This window comes from Tenrec ecaudatus, chromosome 2 (genome assembly GCF_050624435.1).
Source record: "Tenrec ecaudatus isolate mTenEca1 chromosome 2, mTenEca1.hap1, whole genome shotgun sequence".
Lineage (NCBI taxonomy): Eukaryota > Metazoa > Chordata > Mammalia > Afrosoricida > Tenrecidae > Tenrec > Tenrec ecaudatus.
The window spans coordinates 276,473,950-276,481,609 of NC_134531.1; positions in this window are offsets into that span (position 1 = coordinate 276,473,950).

Below are 7,660 nucleotides of genomic sequence, written 5' to 3' on the forward strand. Positions count from 1 at the left end.
GTAAAGAAGACCAAATGCCTCATAATTAAACCAACAGAGAAAAGTGTGATAAAGTGGCGGGGGAAGTGAAATTCACAAAGATTTTGCTTGGATCCACAATCATTTCTCATGGAAGCAGCAGTCACGAGATCAAAAGGCACATTGCATTGGGTAAATATGTGGCACAAGAGCTCTTTCGAGAACTGAAAAGCAAGGATGTCACTTTGAGGACACGGGTGCACTTTCCATAGCACTTTCAAGTGCCTCATATGCATGTGAAAGTTGGACCTTGAATAAAAATGACTGACGAAGCATTGATGCATTTGAATCGTGGTGCTGGTAAAGACATAGGTGCTGCCAAAGGAACAAATTCGTGGTGCTGCCAAAGAAACAAATTTGTTTTGGAAGAGGTCATGTCAGTGTACTCCTTAGTGGGAAGGGTGGTGAGACTTTGCCTTACATTCTTTGGCCATGTTGGTAGGAGAAACCAGTCCTTGAAGAAGGACATCATGCTTGGTAAAATAGAGGGGCAATGAAAAAGAGGAACGTCTTCAAACACAATGGCTGAAACAATGAGTTCAAGCATAGCATAATGTTTTAGTCTGTTGTGCATCTGGTCACTGAACGGAATCAGTGGCACATAATAGTAAAGCTATCTCTCTACGGGACTGCATATGTCCTGCTTTTCAACAGGCCTGAGAAAGATCCACCCTTCCTCTCCTTCCATGTCTTTACATAAGGAGAGAATTATTGGTTGAATAGAGGGTCTCTTCTGGTCTTATGGATTTATCTTACTGACTTGATGGCACCTAATAACAGCAGCAACAACTGATTTCCGGGTAGGCGACTCCTCTTTTTAATGACAGTAGCTTGATGCATTGCTTCACGACACTGCTCATCTGCTTCAGTTCAGAAGCCCAGTCTGGGCTTGACATTCTCATTTCAAATCACTGTAATATACTTAGGACACTCTTCTTGGGGCAAATGTGGGATTCAGTGACTTTGGGGTTGAGGGAATTCCTATCACAGAACTGTATCACTCTTTAGTGACTTATGTGGCCACTTTCTAGCCCCAGCTCCATCTCTCGGATCCTTCTTTAATTCCTGTGTGACTTGATGCTTGAAAAATACTATTTTAAGAGCTCTTTCTGTATGGCATCTATACTTCTTCAGTTTTGTTAAGTTTCATGGCCACTCTGTTCCTACTTTTTTTCTATCTTCTAGGGGATACATCCCTTTTATAATTTGTTATAGCAAACCACCCAGCTTTTAAGCATTTATGGATTTATTTTACATAATTTTATTTCTTGTTTTTAGAAAAGGGATTAGAGAAAGCAGGAAAACTAAATGTGAGAGTGGCAAGTCATTTAACTATTATTGTAGATTTCTTAAAATTCTGTCTTTCACTTAAAAAATCTACTGACTTCAAGCTTACAGAAAACAAATTTTCAATAGAAAGATATACGACAGGTAAAACAAACCAGCATAGTCACATTTATTCAATACAGTTCTAAACAGCATTTTGACTATCCTCAAACTGGAAACAGCCCGACCATCAATAAAAGAAGTGGATAACCACATTCTATATACTCACACATTGACAACCTTTACAGCCATAAAATTGGCAAACAATTGCTAGTTATAATAGATATGCCTCTCAAAGTAACATAAATAACATGCATCAAAAATAAATAAAATGCATCAATATTGTTTATATTATATATTATAAGATTCATTTAGAGAAAGTTTAAAAATAGGCAAAACTAATCTATGGATTTATGTTTCATTAGAGTGGTTTCTTCTCTAGAGAAATGAAGATGGTGACTTATAAAACAGAATCTAAAGTGAGCCTCAGGTCCTGTTTATTAATCAGGATTGGGGCTTCAAGGATGTGGTCAGTTTTTGATAGTTCATCAGATAATATATTTATTTGTGCTACTGTTCTGGATATATATTATATACTACTTCAGGGAGAAAAGCAAACAATAATGGTCCCACTTTTTCTAAATGAATACCATTAGATTCAACACAAGCCCTAAATGATTCCATTTATTTAAGAAATAGTTTTCCTACCACTTGTCTGTCAGTTTGTCATTCTGTAGTGGCTTGATTGTCACTATGATTCTAGAAGCTATGACTTTAGTGTTTCAAAAACCAGCAGGATACTCCAAAGGGAATAGGTCTCAGCAGAGCTTCCAGACAAAGAACAGACTATGAAGAAGGAATACGCTGTCCTCTTCTGAGCAAGGAATTAGCCACTGAGAACCCTGTGAACAGTAGCAAAACGCAGTCAGATACTGAAAATATCTTGAAGAGTAGCAGAAAATTTTTGTATATAGTCCAATATAGGCATTAGTAAATTGAAATGAACTGATTTGGCCAACTTGAATCAGATTATTGGTTTACTATGCTAAGAATCTCCGCAGGTCTGTCTAAATAAGATTGGCTTGATGAACTATTTGGAGGAAAAACAACAGGACTGACAGTTCCGGGGGGACATGGAATAGTGATAGGTGGGGGGAAAGGGAATGGTGCTAACAAGCTCAGGGACAAGGGAACAACAAGTGATCCAAATTGGTGGTGAGGTGGGTGTGGCAGGCATGATAGGGCATGATCAAGGGTGATGTAACTAAGAGGTATTGCTGAAACCCAGGTGGAGATGGAGCATGGCAGCGGGACAGGACGAAATTTAAGGGAAATAGAGGAAAGGGCTGGGAGGCAAAGGGCATTTATAGAGGTCTAGACAAAGACATGTACATATGCAAATATATATATATGAGGTTGGGGAAATAAATAAAAAAAGAATGACAAATTCAAGAGAAATAGCATTGCATCCATCATCAAATCAGTACATTTCAAGATCTCTCTTGAAGTACATGTATTCTGTGATAGGATATCTCTATGTATACAAAGAAATTCAGTCAATACAACTACTATTTATAGCTGTGTACCAATCACTAAAGCTAGTGATGCAGAAATTGAAGGATTCTACCAATATCTTCTGTCTGAAATTGACAATATGCAATCAAAATTTATTGATAATTATTGGTGATTGGAATGCAAATACATTTTTTCAATAGCACAACTGGTGACTGTACACATGGATTTCTCCAGATGGAGCACACAGAAATCAAATTAATGACATCTATGCAAAGAGTATCAATAGCTAAAACTAAGCCAGGGACTGAATGTGAAACAGACCATCAATTGCTCATATGTAAGGTCAGGTTGATGTTAAAGAAAATTATGATAAATCTATGAGAGCTAAAATACCACCTTGCATCTATTCCTGAATGTTGTGACTGCGTCAAGAACAGATTAGGTGACCCAAATACCAATCGCAACAGATGCAAAGAGCTGTGGAAAGACACTGAGGAGATCATGCAGGAAAAACAAGAGTCGATTATGAAGACAGGGAAGAAAGAAAAACAGCAAATTGTCAAAGGAGACTCTGAACCTTGCTATTAACCACAGAGTAACTATAGCACATGGAAGAAATGATGAGGTCAAAGGAATGAACAGAAAATTTCAAAGGGCAGAACAAGAAGCTTACTGTATATACTCAAATATAAGCTGACCCATGTATAAGCTGAGGTACCTAATGATTACTTGGGAAACAACAACAACAACAAAAAACCGGATTGACTCGAGTATAAGCCTAGGGTGGGAAATGCAGGTTGTGGATTAACACAGAGACCAGAGGGGAGAGACGGAGCGCAGCCACAGACACATCCTTACCAGTTCAGCTGCCGGTGTAAGTGAATCACTACGGGTGCTTCTGCGAATTGGAGCCGTCCACGTCATAGGACGGCTCTGATTGGTTAGATGTGAGTAAACAAACATTCAAAGCCCTGCAGTGTCAGCGGGGCTTTGAATGAACAGCGGAGAAATGGTAATCACCCACGAGATGTTACACCTCGCTGGGGTACCACTGACCCGTGTATAAGCCGAACCCCAGTTTTTCAGCACATTTTTTTGTGCTGAAAAACTCGGCTTATACACGAATATATACGGTAAGTCTAATATTATAATAAAATATGTAAAAACCTAGAGTTAGGAAACCAAGAAGGACGCACATGCTCAGCACACCTTAAACTAAATGAATTGGCACCCAAATTCAAGCCTGGAGTTGCAGTATTAAAAGATTATATGGACAAAATATCAAAAGATTCTGGAAGCATCAAAATAAGATGGAAAGCATACACAGGTCACTGAACCAAAAACAGCTGTATGACGGCCTGCCACTTCAGGAGGTCGCATAGAAACCCGAAGCCATGTGACTGGAGGAGGAAGTCCAAGCTGCACCGAAGGCAATGACCAAAAGCAAGAGCCCAGGAATTGACGGAATGCTAACTGAAATGGTCCACCCGCTGATGAAAGACTTGAAGTACTCTCTCATCTATACCAGGAAATTTGGAAAACAGCTACCTGGCAAACTGACTGGGAGAGATGCATATTTATAGCCATTTGAATAAAGGTGACCCAACAGAATGCGCAAATTATAAAACAATATCATTGCTATCATATTCAAATAGAATTTTGCCGAACAATATTAAAAATTATTGCAGCAGTACATTGACATGGAGTTTCCAGGGGTTCAGGCCAGATTCAGAAGAGACAGCCTTTCCCCAAAGGGCTACCATTACTGATGTCAGATGCGAATGTCAGTGGAGAGCAGAGAATAACTGATAGATACTTACTTGTGTTTTGTTGACGATGCCAATGAATTGGAATGCATGGAGCATAACAAACTATGGAAAGCCCCAAGAACAGTGGGAATCCCAGAACACTTGTGCTCATGCAGAACTTGTGCAAAGAGAACAAGGGAACACTACATGGTTTAAAATCAGGAAAATTGCCCATTAGGCTTGTATCCTCTTAACATTCTTATTCAATCTGCGTGTGAACATATCATCATCTGCATGGTTGTTGGTAGATGCCATCCAGCTGGTTCTCAATCACAGCGACCCTACAAATACAGCACACTGCCAGGTGCTGTGCCATTCTCAGCATTAAGAGTATCTTTATATATTTTCTGAGGGGTTTATTTTCCAGCACTGTACAAGTTTGTTCATAAAGTTTTCTGTGGATGCTTTTTCTGAAGTGGTTCATCTGTTTCATCGTCCTAGTCTGTCTTAGTCTGGCAACTCCATCGAAGCCGATCCAGCATCGGTGTTCCTGCTAATCTTTGAAATACGCACAGCATACCTACCGGCATCATAGCGAGACGCAAGCCAGCCAGGATGAAAGACTGAAAAATGAGTGGTGGATTTACAGAGTCCTCAAACCTTTTCAGACTGCTCAGGGAAAAAATGATCTCATATAAACCCATGGCATCGAAATTAAATCCTTAAAAAATAATTTAATTTTTGTTACCAAAAAATGGAACAACTCATTCTGAAAGTTGCACTTTGCCGGGTGTGTATTATTTCAGGAGAGTTTATCTCATGAGCTATTTATTACTGCATGTGTGGGTTCATTATACTGCTAAAGAAACTTTTGAAAAAAAATTTTTTGCTCATGATCAGACACCATCTCAGGTTAGTAAAATTTGCAAGAAATAACCCTTAAAAGTTTCTATAAAAGGTTTCTCAATGGAAATATAATTGTTTCAAATGTTTAAACTTAATGCTTACATACTTTAGTCAGATTAATGGGGTAATCAAGAAAAAAATCTACAAACTAACACTGTATCTCACTCTAAAACGAAATAACTGAAACTTATGTTGCAAAAACATCATTTTTACTGCTGTAATATGAAATATTTCCCCAACTAGACTTTGCTGCTCTAAAGGGGTATAATGACTTTTTTTTGGGTAAATAAACATTTAAACCAAAAAGGATGTATAATCCTAAATATGCATTTGAGTTTTATATTTAAAAAAATGATTACACTTGTGTATTTCTAGTAAAGGAAACCGGAGAAATAAAAAATAAAAAATAAAGGAAGCAAGAAAAGGCTGGAACAAAGACAAGATTCAGAGAGCAGAGAACTACAGGGGACAGGGCATCTGGTCTGTGTCTTTTTGTGTCTTTACTATCTTCCAGCCAAGGAGCTCACAGAGTGCTGAGGTAAGGGACTAGTGTTTTTCCTCCTACTGCTCCCCCTTTGCCACAAATCCACCTTTTCTCACATTAAAGTGAATGAAGGCAGTTTGTTATTTGTAAATGGTGATCATAAAGATTCAGAAAATGAAGAAATCAAACGACTCAATTTCTTGCTCTTTTAACAACCAGCCTGACTTTTTTAATGTCTTTAAGGACAATAATAGATGCACGCCTTGGGGGGCACCAGAATCTTCACAGTGGCACCGCCCCAGGAATGTTTAATCTGTCAACTGGGCTATTGTACTTAATGCAGCTCAGAAGGGAAACAGTAATGAGAGTAAATTTGGCTGTGCTTGGCTTAAATAAGAGAAAATGGAGTAAGTAAAATTAGTGCTAGAAAAGTAAAGCAAATCAGCTATCTTTTTCATTACAGTTCATCTGTTCGTTTATTGTTCTGTGATGTTGGAAGCTCTCCCACCTGTATTTCAAGGTCAGCAATGTTGGGCATGTTTCAGTGATGTGTCCTGCTTTCAGATTAAGAGCGCCTGGAAAGAATGTCCTAAAGGCTTGGCGATCTTCTTCCAAAAATTGACCAACTTAAACCTCAGCTAATTTTCTGACTAACTTGTGTAAGACATATCAGTGGGAAGAGGGACTTATTAGAAAAAAAGACATCATATTTGGTGAAGTAGAAGTCTAGTAAGGACAAACATGACCCTTGACAAGGTGTGTCACAATAGGAAAAACAATGAACTCCAAACAGAATGGCAATCCTGAAAATATTGATATAATGACACCATGGTTTGAGATAAACACAGTGGCACCTGTATCTATTGCCTCTATCTTATCATTAAATATCTTTTTGGTAAAAGGTTTTAATGACATTTTGCTTTCTTCTTGTATGATGTTCTTGATGTCATCCTATAGCTTGATAGGTCTTCTGTCATTAATGTTCAACTCATCAAATTTCTTGAAATGTTCTTGAAATTCAGGTGTGATATGCCCAAGTTCATATTTTGGCTCTTGTGGAATTCGTTCTAATTTTTTAAAACTTCAACCTAGTGTTTCATATGGGCAGTTGGTGGATTGTCTTACTGTCAGCCACTAGGTTTATTTTTATGATAATATTGAGTTTCTTCATAGTTTCATGCCAGAGATAAAGTCAATTTTATTCCTGTTTCTCTCATGTACTGATGTTCATGGTAACAGTTGCCACTTATGTTGTTGAGAAAACATTTAAATTAGGTTGAGAAAAGATATTTGCAATGAAGAAGTCATTGATCTTGCAAAATTCTATCATGTCTTTTCTGGCCTCATTTCTATCACCAAGACCATATTTTCCAACCATTTCTTCCTCTTTGTTTCCAATCAATGCATTTTGATTTCATGTTTGATCAATGTCAGACTGAATATGCTGGAGTGATCCTCCCATTTACTGAACACTAAAGTGGCAGATTTCATGTTAACTTGCACCTGTGCAACAATGTGGGGTGTACTATAACCTGCCAATTAGGTCACAACTTGATGGCTGAAGGTATGGCTTTTTAACAATAGAGATACTAGAAACTTCTCGCCTCCCTGGCCCCTTTGCTTTTCTCCCTGTGGGCCACTAACCTGGAATCTGAGCATCTTA